Source organism: Cupressus sempervirens, chromosome 2 (assembly GCF_028749045.1).
Source record: "Cupressus sempervirens isolate cs-2001-9-10 chromosome 2, ASM2874904v1, whole genome shotgun sequence".
Classification (NCBI taxonomy): Eukaryota; Viridiplantae; Streptophyta; class Pinopsida; order Cupressales; family Cupressaceae; genus Cupressus; species Cupressus sempervirens.
In genome coordinates, this window is record NC_143119.1 from 772,503,939 (window position 1) to 772,521,641 (window position 17,703).

The 17,703-nt window shown below is 35.6% G+C and overlaps 1 protein-coding gene across 4 annotated transcripts in view; it reads left to right on the forward strand.

Annotated features, from left to right (window-relative positions):
* The first annotated feature begins 6,923 nt into the window (after positions 1-6,923).
* The window catches only part of LOC149575745 (uncharacterized), a 241,306-nt gene continuing 230,526 nt past the window's right edge, over positions 6,924-17,703 (forward strand). For 2 of the 4 annotated variants that reach the window (XR_016360224.1, XM_089815536.1), the window contains exon 1: positions 6,946-7,080. The gene's annotated coding sequence lies outside the window, so the exon portion shown is untranslated. Of the gene's footprint in view, positions 7,081-17,703 lie in introns of all 4 variants that reach the window. The other 2 variants (XM_089815534.1, XM_089815535.1) reach the window with 2 other exon arrangements.

The following is a 17,703-nucleotide window of genomic DNA, read 5'->3' on the forward strand; positions in this document are numbered from 1 at the left end:
TAGGCCTAATTCTAAGGGTTTTGAGAAGTCGATAACAAAACTATGGGAGATGAGAATAAAGTCACACAAAACTGATGGAAACAAGTGGTAAAGAAGCCCCTCCATCCAAATTTGATTTGATTATGATCATGGTGATCTAGTAAAGGACTTAGTGCATTGAGTCCAAGAAGCAAAGTGAAAGGAGTGTGAAGTGCTAGATTGATAGAGAGGTCCTTAGAGTGAGAGGAGTTGTATAAGGAATTTCTATAGTACAGGGTCATAGCAGGAACCCTATTAAGGCCAAGAGAAGATCCCTAAAGAGTCCCAGAAGAGATTAGGGCTAACTGAAGGACCCTCCCTACCAAATTACTATTTAGACAAACATAATTACATTGATATGTTGAACATCCAAATAATTGGTACACCTCTCATACATCTCTACTTGCAAAAAAAAATGTAACAACCAGGGTAGTAACGTTCTCACATCAAATCATCCTTGCAATATTCCATGCACAACAACAAACTCATTAAAATTATATAATGATTTTATGATAATAATGACCCTTGAAAATCTCTATTGTAATTTCACATCAATGTGAAAAGTGAATTCAATCATTTGTGATTATTTTTAATGAGAATATCATTGAGAAATAATCGACAATTCCATACTTGTATCTAGAATTTAAGTTTGATTTCTACCAACATTACATCTCATTATTAGGATAAACATGTATGTCATTAACAAAACCATAACATGAATGATATTGAAGCCTTGGGTCTACAGTGCAACATACAAAGTTCCATGTTAGTATATGAATGCATATATGTGCACACACACACATATATGTATATCTACACACACACTACATACACATACACATACACATACACATACACGTACACATACACATACACATACACATACACATACACGTACACATACACATACACATATACATGCACAAATGCATGTATACATGCACATCAAAGAATTTAAAAAAGCCCAATTTCAAAGTTAATAAGTACCTAAGTGCAAGTGTTTAGGCACATGGTTATGTTCATATGTTTCACTTTTGCATTAGGAAATGGTGAACACTTAATCCATCATTTTCCTTTTATGTCAATGGTTAGCTATGCACATGCCTTCTCTTAGACACATGTCCAAACATTATGGAATAGTAAAAACCAAACCTAGAATGCATTTGGGGATTATGTAATTCTATATATAATATACATGTGTATACATATGTATGTATACAATACACATGAGTAGAAAATTTTAATGTAACCCTTAATACTACAAAGATAATCACTTAGTAGAAAAATAAAATCTTCCACCAATGTATATAATTATGCACACATATATATTGATACCTTCCAAGGCATGCATAAAATCATATTTTACAAATACATATGACATAAATAATGCGAAAAGATAAAAATGCAACTATGATAATTGTTAGCTATTTTAGCCCCCCCCCCCCACCTTTATTCCCTTGTCATCATCATTGATATTTGATCAGAGATATCTATTCATGGCATCAAAGTTGTAGAGTGTGCCAGGCATGTGGCTAAAACCTAACTAAAACCCTAGTTATCTCCTTCAATGATATAATTTTGTATTCCCTTTTTGAAGGGGTGGATTACCTATGTGTTACTTAAGTTGGGTTCCCTTGGTAGGTTCTTTCACTCAAAGTGTTGACCTTGCTCCCTATTCATTTAAATCATTCACGTGTCTATCTTTATATTTTCCCTAAGTCCATTTTCAATGGGACTAGGTGGTGGTGACGTAGCATTGGACAAGTGTCGCCATTTTGGGAGTTCATGGAGTATTGAAGGAAGAAATGTCTCAAAGGTCCGCGATAAATCACGACTACTAATTTGGAAATAGATCAATGCTTGTCATAATCTTGCTTTCTAAAGGTGCATGAAATATAGCCAAAGTGAGAAAGCGAGTGTCTGAAATGTGGAAGTAGCGGGGAAGGACTTAGCTGTGGGCTACAAAAAGGAATGTGTTAGATAAAGTTGACAGAGTAGCATGTTCAGGTTGGTCAAAGGTGCTAACTATGACAAAGGAACTTCGGTTATATAGAAACCATTGGATCTTGTTAGATCAATGGCTATCATATTCTCACTTTCTAAAGTTGCATGAAGTTTAGCCAAAGCGAGAAAGCAACGAGATGACACATGTCCTATTTGCCAAAAAGGTAAAGGCAGGAGATCGTATGGTCACAAGTGGTCATATAGACTCCAGTTTCTAAGTTGCAAAGGTGCAAAAGATAATAATAGTTAAGTTAAATGGTTATCACATCATTGCAAATAGCTAAGAGTAACCCAGGGTTAAGGTGGTGAAGCAGTGAAATGCTTTGATTGCAGATTCATAGGGTTAAAAGATGAGTTAAGAATTCAAGCTACGAGGTTGCATTCAAAGCAAATGTTAACTCCAAGAGGTTATTGCAACATCATTGGGTTAAAAGATAGAGAGCAATAAGTGGTTGTGACGAAGCAATCAATAGTTCAAAGAAGTCTTTGTAGCCTCGCATGTCAACATAATCAATAAAGAGATAAAGTTGTGAGGGTGCAAAAAGTAACCAGGATAGTTAAGGCCTATGTAGTCGTAGTATCGCATGGAGTTAATGCTAATCTTTGGTTTAAGTGACAAAGTAGTGAAATTCTCATGATCACATCTTCACGAGGTTAAAGATGTGGTTAAATTTTAGGGTTGCGAGGCTACAAAACCAAAAAAAGTTTAAAGTCAGATAGTTTTCGCATTATCACATGCAGTTCAAATTAACTTGAGGTAAGGGTAGCGAAGTGGGAAAAACTTAAGGACACAACTTTGCACAGTTAAGCCATGAACAATTTTTTTGAGTTGTGAGACTATGAGGAGCATTTGATAGTTAAAGGAAATAGTTATCGCATCATCGCAAGAGTCTAAATTACAGTGACAGTTTGAGTTGCGAAGCTATGAAACAAGACAATAGTCATCTAAGACAGTGATCACAACGTTGCACAGTTAAGGCAAGCTTTATATCTAGCAGTTGTGAAGAGGTAAAAATTAATATCTAAAGCATCACAAGATCATAGGTAAAAGGAAAGTTAAATTCTAAACCACTGCAAAAATGTGAAGAGTAAGTTTCATGGTCATCGCTAGGTTGTAGTGGTTAGTGAACTACAATGATAGACAACTACAAAGTAGCAATAAAGCATAAAATGAAGAGGTCACAATTTCACAAAGCCATGCAATCAATGAAGAAATTAGGTTGAGAAGCAATGATAAAGAGCAAGCACATCATCATAAGTTTGACATAACAGTTAGAAAAGCAGGATGATCTGGTAGAACACTTAAAAGATACAAGGCCATGTGGTGAGGTTGACGGTTAAGTTCAATTGACTTGATGAAACATCTGACCTATCGTTGTTGCGAACACTATCAAAGTGGCTCATGGATGGTGAAAAAATCCTTTGATCAGCTGCGACCACCTTTTGGTATTTTCAATCCTTGATAAATGCAAATCTCATTCTACCACTACCATGGTAATCCATCTCTGGGTCAGAGCAGTTATGACCACCGCTTCTGTCTCTTCAGGGCCTGAGTTTGCACATAAAGATAAGATTTCTTGCATATGGACTTGCATCCGATCAAATTTTCCTCGAATTGGTAGTTATTGTTCTTTGGAACTTGATGACAGTGGTTGAGTTTCAGGGTTCAAGTTGAAGTCTTCTCAATTATGTCTAAGTTATTAAGGAAAATTTTGTAACTCTTTAAAAGGGTTGGTCTCTTATCTAATTTTGTATCATATGTATTGCATGCTCTGCTACTGTAATTTCCTTTTCCTTTGAGTGAATATGCTTCTTTGTTGTACCTCTTTCTTCCATTAATATGTTGTACAATATCTTCTTGCCTTCTATTAATGTGTTTCTTCCATTCTTCAATCTGTATGTTGTATCTATTTTGCCTTTAAATGATATAAAGTAAAGCTCCTTCCTTATAACATTCTATTGGTTTTTGATCTACATATGGTTGTTGAGTTAAAGCAAAGATTGAATCTGCGTACTTTGGGATTATATTGATGAACTATGCAGTTCTAAGCAGAGATAAGACTAAACATACTATTTGGTGTATCACCCCTTTGGATTAGACTAGGTAGTTTGATTTCATGCATTTCCTTCTCCCTTCTTTTCTTTCAAAGAAGTAGTTAGGTGCATCCTGATAGTGAGGAAGTCAGCCTTCTCTAGAGACTCAATCTCATTGTTCAAGTCCCACAACTTGGAGATTGTTTCCATGTTTCACAAGGTTGCCTTTAGGTCAAACTTCAGGTAAGGGTGAAAATTTTTGTGACAACAATAATATTAAAAATATTTATACATATGTTGTTATTATAATTTGTGTATTGATTTTGAAATCTTAATGTGAATTATAAGATGTATGTGGCATGGATGCAATTGATATATGATTATACAATGTATGAGACTACAATTTATATATTTAGACCCCAAGAATAAATAATCACAAAGTGATAGAAAATAACAAATTTCTATATGTTTTAGACCCTAACAATAAACAAATATTTGTATTAGGGGATTATTTAATTATGAAAATAATATCTACGTATGTGAATATAGTTATATGCATACAATTACATAATTATGAAAATATAAATATATTTATGCACATGGACACGCACATGTATATATGTGTATGTGTGTGTGTGTACACACATATATGTATATACACATATACATATACATATACATATACATATACATATACATATACATATACATATACATACATACATACATATACATATATAAATACATATAAATGTGTATATGTATATATACATACATATAAACACATATATGTGTATATACATACATACATATATACATTTACATGTATATATGTATGTATGTATGTATGTATATATACATACATAAATACATATACATATAAATACATATAAATGTGTATATGTATATAACATACATATACACACACATACACACACACATATATAATACATACATACATACATATGTATATATGTATATACACATAAATATATATGTACATAGATACACACACACACACACTCACATATGCAATTGCCAAAATTATTGAAAATCATTTCAATGAAACATTGGACAATATTGATATAATCACTCTAAAGTAAAAAAAAGAAACCCCATATAAGAGGGGGAGATTACAAATAATAGGTGGATGCAATATATAGGGAGGGGTGATGGAGGAGCACCTTAATCATTTTGTTGTGAATTGTAATTAGTGATTTATTAAGGTCTAAAGGTAACAAATCTTGTAAGACTAAGCCTCATTAGACCCATTTTGGTTTGTGAACCTTGATTAGTGCCCTTGGTCAAATTTAAGGTCTTGAGCCACCAAGGGTGGTCATGGGGTAAAGTATGTTTAGGAAGTTTGTCCCAGGGTAAATTAGGTCTTTGGAGTGGTTTCTAGGTGATTTGGGTCACTTAGAAGTAGTTTGGAGTAGTAGAAGTGCAAAATAGCACAAAAGTTGTAAAATTTATGCAAAATGTTGGAAGAATGCAACTTTGAGCCCAACAATCACTTGGGAATGGGCACTAGTGATCCAATAGCACATAAAAGGCCCTGGAAACTATTTTTGGAGTTAGTTGGAGATCAATCAAGGTAAGAAGTTCAAGATTTTGCTTTATTTTTACTATTTTCTAACACTTTTCTGTATTGCACCTCATTACAACAAATTGCAACCCTTCATGACATATACCAAATAATGAATATTTTAATAAAAATCATGAGACTATTGACATAATCATTTGACCATTAAACGAAACCCTCATTGACATAGAGATAACCATTGAGATAATGAGTGGCACCAGGCCATACAAAAATAATGCAATCATTTGAGAAAAACCTTGAACACCATTTGAGAAAATAATGGCAAAATAAAGAAAAATGCATGTGCAAAGAGACAAACTTTATCACTTTTATGTAACCCTTTATGCATAAGGATAATCATTTAACAATAAAATGAAACCCTCCTTAACGTATACCAAATACTAAACATTTTAATGAAACCCACTACACCATCAAGACAATCATTTTAGAGTCAAATGAAACCATCAACGACACTGAGACAATCATTGAGATACTTTCATCACTATGCATACAATAAAGGAAGCATGCTCGATGGGTGCACGTTACCTAGTGGTTGCAAAGTGGATGCCAAATGGTCGTAGACCAAAGGCTTCACAATTTTACAAGGGAACCAAAAGAGAAAATGCCCAAATGAGTTGAAATCTTTGATTTTAGGGTTCCAAAAGTTTGGACATGCATTCACAAGAAGACATCTATGTTGTCAACAATAGACCTTAAAGGGACATGGGGGATTTAATGTGCCCACTTTCCTAATGCAAAAGTGAAACAAGTGAACAAGCCCATACACCTAAACACTTGCAATCATGTACTTTTTAATTTTGAAATTGGAGTTTTTAAATTAATTATTAAATATGTAATGAGCATATATTAAGGCCATAAGAGTCTTGTATATGTCAACACTTTTTTGAGACCACTTTTAAACTCTTTTACACATAATATTTCCTCCAAAATACATCATTATTACTTAAAAGTCAAAACCTTAATTTTAAATAGTTAAATCACAAACAAAAACAACCAAAAAAGAAGAAATAGAAATCCTATAAAATTTACTACCTTAATTAAATACACAAATTAATAACAATTAGTACCTTTCCCCTAATGAATATCGTAGCCTACAAATCCTAATAACTCTATAACATAAGCATAACGAATTCATTTCCATTTCCATTTCCTTTTTAGGCCATTTTCAATTGTTTAAACATCTCCAACTCGCTTTATTACATAGAAATCCGACGTTCATAATTTTCTATGATTAATTACTACATTAAGTCAGCATTTGCTTATCATTGCGATTTAATCAAATACCTGCGATAATTTGTTCTACTGGTTTATTCCTCCCCATGATAACTGTCCGTAATTCACTGCATACTTGTTGAAGAGTATTACGCAGGCCATTTACAGCCGGACACGAACTGTTCGAATTGAAATTAATTTTGTCAGTGGTCAGTTCAATCAAACCCTGGATCTTTTCGTATATGAAATCAATTTTGAAGTAGGCAGAAGTAAACAGGCTTTTCAATTATCAATTATTTTATAGGATTCTCTAATAGCATTTTTTTTTTCTTATTTTATATAGCGGCCTGGGATTACGAAACACTTAAAAGTGTTTCAGTATAATGCCAACCAAAGTAGTTTTTAATTCTTGGGAAAGCTAGTTTTGCAATGCGCTGCTGATGCATATGCTAATTGCTAGAGAAATCACATTTCAGTGTAATGAAAATTACTTAAAGATCATATTCGGGATATGTGCTTAAGAAGTTTTTCGCCCGGATTTTATTTTGTAGATTTCAATTTTTACTATATTGTTTAAATGCATTTTAGCCTTTAGGTTTTAGTTTACAGCCATGCTGCCCCTCCTCCTCCTCCTCTCTCTCTCTCTCTCCTGAAAAACTCCTATCATCGTGAATGAATAAATGAAGAATTTTAATGACGAGACCATTGGCCTAGGGGACCATGAGTCAAAAACCTTACACTAATTCATATTTCTTTCCAGATCTAATCTCCTGCTATGAATCATGACAGTCAAACTAGCAGTCTGCCGCATCTTATCCTCCTCAAATAAACTATGTATGCTTATGCCTGCCTCTAAGATGACCCCTTACTGGCTCGGATGTCCTCATATGCCGTGCACTCAATGAAAAGTTCCATTCAGTTTCAACAATCCCTTTTTTCCAAAACTCGCAGACCCTCTCCTCCCACTTCTCTTAGGCCTTTTCCATCTACTCGTTTTGCATTTGAGATGATGTGAACTTGTCCTCAATTGAGCTGGTAACACCCTAGCCTTACCATTAATAGCTGACCCAAGTTAAGTTTGATCCCCTTGTCCTCTGAAAGGGTTGAACACTTCAATATAATGTGCCTTTTTTCGACCATGTTATGAGACCACATGGTAGTTTGAAATTTTCCCATGACAAACTTCTTTATTTCCACATTGGTGGTAGGAAAATCGTGCAACTTGATGTTCCATGTGTTGTGATGTGGAGCCTAATCAGACTCAGAGGTTTATTCGGCCTGGTTTCCCTCTATATTATTTTTACGGGGATGTGCCCCCAAGATGGGGTCAAGGGGCAGCGCCTTAAGTGCGCTCTCTGTCGCAGTACAGGGTGGGGTCAAGGGGCAATGCTCCTACGGGGGTTTTCGGAAAGCCAAAAATGTCCTTATATTGTAAAAGGCATCGGCTACTATTTTTCTATTATTCTAGTCCTAATTTTGTAAGCGGCAAAAAGTTTGTATAAAAATGGCTTAGGGTTAGGGATTTCATAGTGTGCGTGATGCGAAAATTGGTTCTTGTAGCGGTATTGAGCTGTTAAGAGATTACAGATTGTAATCAGGTTGTAATCATTGGATAATAATAATATTGGATTTGCTGTTGGTGGATGTAGCCCAGGGATTGGGTGAACCATGTTAAACCATGGTGTCTTGTATTCTCTTATGTGCGATCTATTATTTTCTGATATTGGTTATTTCTATCTGAGGTTAATACTATCAAGTGGTATCAGAGCCAGACGGTCGTCGTTTTTTTTAAAATTTAGCTAGGTCTGTTGGTTCCCAAAACCGTAGATTGGAATCCTACGAGCCTTGCTTGCTCGATGCTGGGATATCCAACTGGTTAAGGCCAACTTGACGGAACTGAACAACACGGTCCGAGTTCCCTGCACTTCCGACTCTGCAAGACCGAGGCGGGTGTACCTGATCCTGGACGAAACACTTAAAGTCCAAGATGCTTAAAGCAGATTGATTAGAACACAAAGACAATAAAAGTTTTCCAAATGGCAAGAAAAATAGGTGAACTTTAAATTTGCAATTTATGAATTGAGAAGAAAAGTAAATGATTGAAGTAATGTTTAAATAAAGAATAAATATGGATTAATGCAACAGATGAATATATTAATTCCTCTAAGGCGAGAAATGAAACAATTGCCAGCATATGGATCATAAATCAGGAGTGAAAGACTAGTGCCTAATTAAATGGGCAATCAGAGTCAACATTATTAGTTGAAACGTACAACTTTATAAAGTTTAATATATTAAACTATAAATAAATTTAATAATTCAGACGCGACAGATCAATTATATATCTAAAATGCACTTTAACTCCTGTGGAGACAAATTAGACGTAAATACAGAAACAATAAAATATTTCACAATATTTGCGTTTATCAAATTTAAAATGCAATAATGATCCAATCCACTTATCCAAATATTAAAATATTTATGGAAAATAAATAAAAAACATTTATAAAGGATACAACTTAATAATAATTTAAAACTCCAAAATATAAAATAAATAATAATGCCGAAAATAAAATCACAATAGAGACATTCCTTACAGAAGATCCATCTATTGCGAACATATCTGGACCGCACAAAATCCACTCACTAACTCAAATCCACAGGCTTAGTTCAAAAGTCCATTTCACTGCCAATTGGAAAAATATAATATATCATAATGTATACGATAGATAAAAATTAAAAATATGAATAATGAATAATGTCATAAGTGTCTCTTTGTTTTGATTTCACATCATATATTTATAGGCGACGAAAGGGTGTTTGGGTGAATAGACACACCCATTCGGCATCTAATTTTTTCAAAATGATGCAACTCTTCATAACAACAAACTAATTGTAACTCCCTTTAAATATCTTGGAAGTTTATTCTTAATACAAACTTTGTATAATCGATGCCAATAAACTTTATCCGAAGATAAAATTAGTAATATGAATAATCCTCTATTTTGAATGTTTGATCGCTCCAGATTTTCCCATGCACCTGGACCTGCAAAACAAAACACAAAACGTCAAACTAATGATGAATAGGCAGAACTACCACTCACGCAATCCTGGGAAATACTTCGCCTGAGAATTTACTCATAGCGTGAAGCAACAAAAGCGCAAGACGTGAAACCCCTTGCTGAAGACAAAATCCGGCCATACCTCATGCGATTAGCAACACAAAGATAAATTATTACCATTGGGTTGATTTCGCTACAGTTTACAGGTACAATTAATGGAGTCCTCTCGACAACGATTAATAGCCTTCCAGTGGTTTATCCTGTGCGTGTCCCTTCAGGCAGAGGTTCCTTTCATCACCATATATACTTTTCACCAAATAATTGCTGGAGAATTTGTGTCAATGCATATGTATCTGCTTTTTCTCCAGACTGATTAACAAAGACTGCAATGTCCTTTCTATATATTGGTCCTTGTCTATCAAACAAATCACTTGTAATTTCCACTGTCACAGGAATACCTGAAAGCTCTTCTACAATTGCTCTGGATGCCAAAGCAGCATTATAATTCGTCTGCACTGATAAATATTCCTTAACAGGCTCTTCTTGTATCAGATTTTCTGTAGCATTTATACCCAATGTGTTTCTCACTCTCAATATTCATTATGTACTACTTTGAATGCATTCCTCCGTTCTGAAAACGTTCCTCATGCATCCTGGATACTGGTCTAGAAGCTTAAAGCGAGAAAAATACTGTGGAGTGCACAGACACACAAGGATAGCCCACATGAACATGCAGGGATTTTGACAGTACAAGAAGCTCCTGCTGCATTCTCTGTAAATGCCATAGTGATTGTATGATAATATTTAACAAGCAGTTGCACTCGCCAACTTCATTCTGTAGTCCTTTCCCCAAAGTATCCACTCCAGTCATCACTTTTAGATGCAAAACAGAGGTTTGTACAATGCCATCTGTTATAAGATATCCACCTTCAGTTTTGGTAGCATAAAGACTTTGCCGAACTGCTTGCTCAATATCTGCCTGAAAACATTCTTCGTTGTCTTCTTTAGCATGAAGCTGCCTTAATGTCTATGAGTTGTTTTCACCTGAAGCAACTCCGGATTTCTCACTAAATATCTGCACACCTTGTTTTAGACCTGGTCTTGCCAGTGCTGCAACAGGTTGTCTACCATGTTTTTTGGAGCCAGAAATAGGTAAATGATTATGTGGAAGTGAATCTGGAAGTCCTATCACACTGTTCTCAGCAATTGGACTATTTTCATGTTTTACAGATGCTTTAGGGATGTATGTATATGTGCCACATTCTGGTATTTGGGTGTTACTCTTCTGTCTATTTCAATGCCCTCGAGTCTTTTGTCCAGATGAAGATAACTGTTCACATTCCGTCACCAATATGAAATTACCTTTGCCACTCCTAGAATTAGAATGCAGATTGGAGCTCTACAATCTGTGTCTCTCATGATTCATTGTATTATTAGATATGCTTTCAAGGAATACAGCCTCTCCAGAAATTTTGGTGTCCATTTGCGTCCTTATCAATCTGCTCTTATCATCCATCAACAGACCTCTATCAACATGATTAGACATCTTCACTGCCTGGTGGTTTCGTTGCCCAAAAGAACCATGATAAGATTTATCTTTTCCAGCACTTGCACATTTATCTTGATCTACCGAACAGCTATAGCAGCTATCTAGCCAAAAATCTGTCTCCTCTGGAACTGTAGATGCTTCTCCAGGATAACTACCAAAAGAAGACATTCTCTTCCCTATATGACTAAGCCCAGGCCTAACAGCATTGATTGCTGCATATTTTATTGTTATCTGATGTAAACCCTCAGAGGATCCTTTACTGATGCATCTAATTGCTTGCTTTGTTTCAAGAATTCTTTAAAAATCTCTTTGTGCCTTTATGAAATATCTGCATCATTATGATTATCTTCATCAATATATTCAGAATTTGAAATGTCGATCTTCTCTGACAAGTTTCGTGATATAGGCTTCTGATATCTTCAGTTGTCAACATCATTTCACAAGTGGAGACCTAAATTTTTAGGCTCCGTCAAGGCCGTCGTCGTTTTTTTAGCAATCCTTTGCAGGAAGGTCTCACGGTTGAGTGGGAGTTTCAAAGTTGAGTGGGAGCAATGACAGACGAGGGTAAGCTAAGGGTTGACAAGTTTAATGGGCAGAACTTTTAGTTATGGAAGATGCAAACGAAGGATTATCTCTATCAAAAGGATTTATGGAAGCCATTGAAAGGAAAAATTAAAAATCAGGGAACTTTGACAAATGAGAAATGAGAGATTTTAGACAGAAAGGCACTTAGAAGCATTCGGTTATGCTTGGCACCATTAGTGACATTTAACATTACAAAAGCGAAGACGATGGAAGAGTTGATGGAAACCCTATTGAAATTGTATAAAAAGCCCTCCGCTTCAAATAAGGTATTTCTCATGAAACGTTTATTTAATATGAAAATGGTAGAGGGTGAATCTGTTGCAAATTATTTAAATGAGTTTAATACTATTATTAGTCAGTTATCATTTGTGGGTATTAATTTTGATGAAGAAATTAGGGGTTTCTTGATTTTGTGTTCTTTGCCTGAAAGCTGGAATGGCTTGGTAATGACTATGAGTAATTATGTTTCTGGATCTAATACTCTAAAATATGATGATGTGATCGGTGTTATTTTAAGTGAAGAAACTTGTAGGAAATCCTCTAGTGGATCTCCATTAGGAAGTGCTTTGAATACACAAAGTAGAGGCAGAAGAGCTGAGAGAGGAAATAATTCTGAAAATCATGGGAAATCAAGAGGAAAGTCAAAGGGCAAGAGGTCTCAATCCAGAGGAACGAGAGATTGCTGGTATTGTGGTAAAATAGGGCATAAGAAGAAAGATTGCTGGACTCGAAAGAACAATGAAAGAGATAAACCAGAAGGGATCAAGGAGGCAAATATGGTAAGTAACAAATCCGAAGAGGATGCTTTGCTTCTGTCTTTAGAAAGTGTTGATGATTCATGGGTTTTAGAGTCTGGTGCTTCATTTCATGCTACACCTCATAGAGGTTATTTCATTGATTATGTCCAAGGTGATTTTGGGCTTGTTGGAAAGGAAAAAGTTAAGATTAAGTTGGAGAATGGGAATCATTGGCTACTACATGAGGTAAGACATGTTTTAAGGCTGAGTAGGAATTTAATTTCAGCAAGGCAACTCGGTGATGGGGGTTGTGTAATTACTTTTAATGATAAAAATTGGAAGGTTTCATTCCCTTGTAGTAGTAAAAGGTGTGAAAGTAGGCATCTTATATCTTTGTATAGGTCATATTATTCCTTCTACTTTGATTGTTTCAGAGGAAAATGAATGTTTTGGAACAATTGCTATAGTTGAGCAGGGAGAACAAATAGTTGCCATAGATTTTGATACAACGTAGTGCCACAACAGACTTGGGCACATGTGTGAGAAAGGTATGAAAGTACTTCATTCAAAGAAAGTTTTACCAGGTCTGAAATGTGTTAATATGGATTTTTGTGAAAGTTGTGTGTATGAAAAATAAAAGAGAGTGAGTTTTGTGAAGGAAGGAAAATAAAGGTGAGAAATTAGAGCTTGTGCATACAAATGTATGGGGACTAGCTCAGGTATCTTCCCTTGGTGGCTTTCATTATTATGTTCCATTTATTGACGATGCAACTAGAAAAGTATGGGGTTTATTTTCTTAGACAAATATCTGATGTATTTCAAACTTTTAAGAAATGGAAATGCTTGGTTGAAAATGAGACTAGAAAGAAATTAAAATGCCTCAGATTTGATAATGATGGTGAGTATTGTAGTCATGAATTTGAAGATTATTGTTCCACTAATGGTATTCATAGATATAAAACAGTTCCAAGGACTCCACAAGAAAATGGAGTGGCTAAACGCATGAACATGACTATAATGGAGCGTGCAAGAAGTATGAGGTTACATGCTAGGTTGCTATTAAACATGTGGGCGAAGGCTGTCAATACTACTGTATATTTGGTTAATAGAGGTCCATCTACTCCTTCGGGTTGTGGTATTCCAAAGGAAGCATGGATTGGTAAGATGATGAGTTATTTTTTTCTCAAAACCTTTGGTTGTGAAGCATTTGCTCATATAGACTCTGAAAATAGAACCAAGCTGGAAGCTAAGTCAAAGAAATGTGTATTTGTTGGATATGACATTAATGAATTTGTTTATAGGCTTTAAGATTTTGAAAATCATAAAATTGTAAGAAGCAGGGATGTCATATTCAATGAGAAAGTGTTGTACAAAGATCTGTTGCAGTAACACGAGAAGAAAGAGAATGATGAATGTAGTGCTGGATGATACTCCAAAAGCTAATGTTCCAGCAATTCCTCATGATCTGCAACAACCGCAACAACAAATACCACACACCCTAGTGAATGTTAGACAGTCAACAAGGATAAGTAAACTCTCAGAAAGATTTTCTCCTTCTTTGTATTCTATTTTACTTACTGATATTGGATTTGGACTTTTTGCTAAAACATAAGACATGAGATTTATGCAATTTGCTTGTAGGTAAAAAGGCTTTGCAGAATAAATGAGTCTTACAGGTTGAAAGAAGAGGATGGAGGTAAGAAATGATTTAAAGTCAGGTTAGTTGTAAAATGATTTGCACAGAAACAAGGCATTGATTTTGATAAGATATTTTCTCCTGTTGTTAAAATGACTTCTATTCGCACTGTTTTAAGTATTGTGACTGTTGAAGATTTGTATTTGGAGCAGCTTGATGTTAAAACAACCTTCCTTCATGGTAATTTGGATGAAGAGATATATATGGCACTACCACAGGGATTTGAGGTCAAAGGTAAGGAGAACTTAGTGTGCAGATTGAATAAACGTTTATATGGCTTGAAGGAAGCACCTCGACAATGGTATCTGAAATTTGACAAGTTTATGCATGAGCATGGATATAGTAGGTGTCATTTAGATCATTGTGTTTATTTTAAGAAGTTGAATGATGTCAGCTACATTATTTTATGTTTATATGTTGATGATATGCTTGTAGCTAGGTCTAACATGGATCACATTAAGGGGTTGAAACGCCAGTTAGCACATGCATTTGCTATGAAGGATTTGGGGGCAGCAAAACAAATCTTTGATATGAAGATTTGCAGAGATACGAAGAACAAGAAATTGACATTATCTTAGGCTGATTATATTGAGAAGGTGTTGCAATGTTTTTCTATGTAGAATGCTAAAGTTGTCAGCACACCTTTACTTGGTCATTTGAAGTTGACTAAGGAGATGTGTCCAAAGATACAAGAAAAGGAGGATAAGATGTCCAAAATACCTTATGCTTCTGTTGTAGGAAGCTTGATGTATGCTATGGTATGTACAAAGTCAGATATTGCACATGCAGTGGAAGTTGTTAGTAGGTATATGAGTCATCCAGGAATTGAGCATTGGAATGCAGTTAAATGGATTCACAAATATTTGAGAGGAGCATCTAGTAAGTGTTTACGTTTTGGGGGCTCTACTACTGATTTACAGAGATATGTTGACTCAGATTTGGCAGAGGATATTGATACCAGGTGGAGTACTACAAGTTATGTGTTTATTGTTGGTGGGACAGCCATGAGTTGGGTTTATAGGTTACAGAAGGTTAATGCTTTATCCACTACAGAGACAGAGTATGTTGCTGCTACGGAGGCAACCAAGGAGATGATATGGCTTCAATTCTTCTTGGAAGAATTGGGACACCCTCAGAAGGATAATTATTTGTTTACAGGATAGTCAGAGTGCCATTCATCTTGCAAAGAATTTAGTTCTGCATTCAAAGACAAAACACATACAGTTGCGGTACTATTTCATTCGGTCAGTTTTGGATGATGGACAGTTAAAGCTGGAGAAGATACATACAAATGAAAATCCAGCGGATATGTTTACAAAAGTAGTGACAAGGGAGAAGCTTAACTCCTCTTCAGCTTCAGTTGGTCTTCTTGATTGAAAAAAATAAAAGAACAATAGAGTCCAGGGTGTTTTGATACTCCAGTGGGAGCTACAGGATTAGTAGTGCTATGATCAGTCTCCAAGTGGGAGGTTATTGTTGTGGAGCTTGATTAGTCTTCAAGTGGAAGATTGTTGTGATGTAAAGCCTAATTAGACTCGGAGGTTTATTCGTCGCAGTTTCCCTCCAGATTATTTCTATGGGGGTTTGGGGGCTATGCCCCTGAGACGGGGTCAAGGGGCAGCGCCCCTGCGGGGTCCTGGGGCAGTGCCTTAGGTGCACTTCCTGTCGTAGTACAAGGTGGGGTCTATTTGGGGGCAGTGCCCTCGAAGCCAAAAATGCCCTTATATTGTAAAAGATGTCGACTACTATTTTTCTATTATTCTAATCCTAATTTTGTAAGCGGCAAAAAATTTGTATAAAAAGGGCTTAGAGTTAGGGGTTTTCATAGTGTGTGTGATGCGAAAATTGGTTCTTGTGACAGTATTGATTCATAAGGGATTACGGATTATAATCAGGTTGTAATCATTGGATAATAATAATATTGGACTTGCTGTTGGTGGACGGAGCCCAGGGATTAGGTGAACCATGTTAAACCTTGGTGTCTTGTGTTTTCTTATGTGTGATCTATTATTTTTTGATATTGGTTATATTTGCATGTAACTGTTATTTCTGTCTGAGGTTAATCCTATCACCATGTGCTCAACTATTTATGTTTTGTTTCATCCAAGTCTTCTTCTTACAAGCCAAGCCCTCTTTCATTGTAGTTTTGGGGTAATGTTATTCATGTTCTCAAGTTTCTTTAAATAACTTATTAACCGAGTTATTGCTGCTGTGTCTAATGGGTACATTTCGGCTTCCGCTAATAGTATTTCAGATGGCATTGAGGCAGTGACTTTGATATTGCCTCTCTAATTGTCTCCACCTGCACTTTGTCATGCCCCCTCTGAATCTCGCATTTATAAAGTTCAACTAGAGTGTCCAGCAGACCAAAGAGAGTTTTATTGGTCTTCCAATCCCAAAGCTCGGCATTTCTACATTTGTGTTGCAGCAGATAGGATGCTTTGCATCCTTCTTGAATCCTTTTCACTCTACAAGTCTCCTAGCGGAGCCTGTAGTGGAAGTCAATATCCAAATATTTGTATTCTTTCACAATTTCTAACTAGCTGCCTTTGAAAAGAAAGTCCAAATGCTCCTTTCTTTTCAAAGAAAAAATCATGATTTCAGTCTTGCTAATGTTCACTTGCATCACTACTTCTTGACAAAAGCATCCTAAAGCCTTTAAATGATCTTTTAATCCCTCAACCATTTTTGATATTAAGATTAGATCATTGGCATAAAGAAGAAGTTTCACCACATACATAGCTAATTCAACCCTTCACCATCTATTTCATCTGGCCACGATTCTAGTTTATCAATAAATAAGCCAAATAAAGTGGGGGATAAAGGGCACTCTTGCTTTACACCAATATCACTACCAAAACACTCCATTATTCCCTTTTTAGTTTTGATTTAACTCTCTCATAAAGCCTATGCACTGCTGCTCTATATGCGTTTGGAATGCCAAACTTTTCCATTCTTTTCCAAAGCTTATCTCTATGCACTATATCAAATGTTTTTTTGAAGCCCACAAAACAACAAAAAGCTTCTTCTCCCTGTTTGTCCCATATTTTCTCTATCATATGCCTAAGAGTGACACAATGATATATAGTAGAATGTTTAGGTTTGAAACCCGCTTGCCCTTTTGCTTTTTTTCCTTCCTCATCTGTCTAGCTGTTGATTCTCCACCATTCTCCCAAAAAGTTTGCCGAGTACAGGGTTAATCA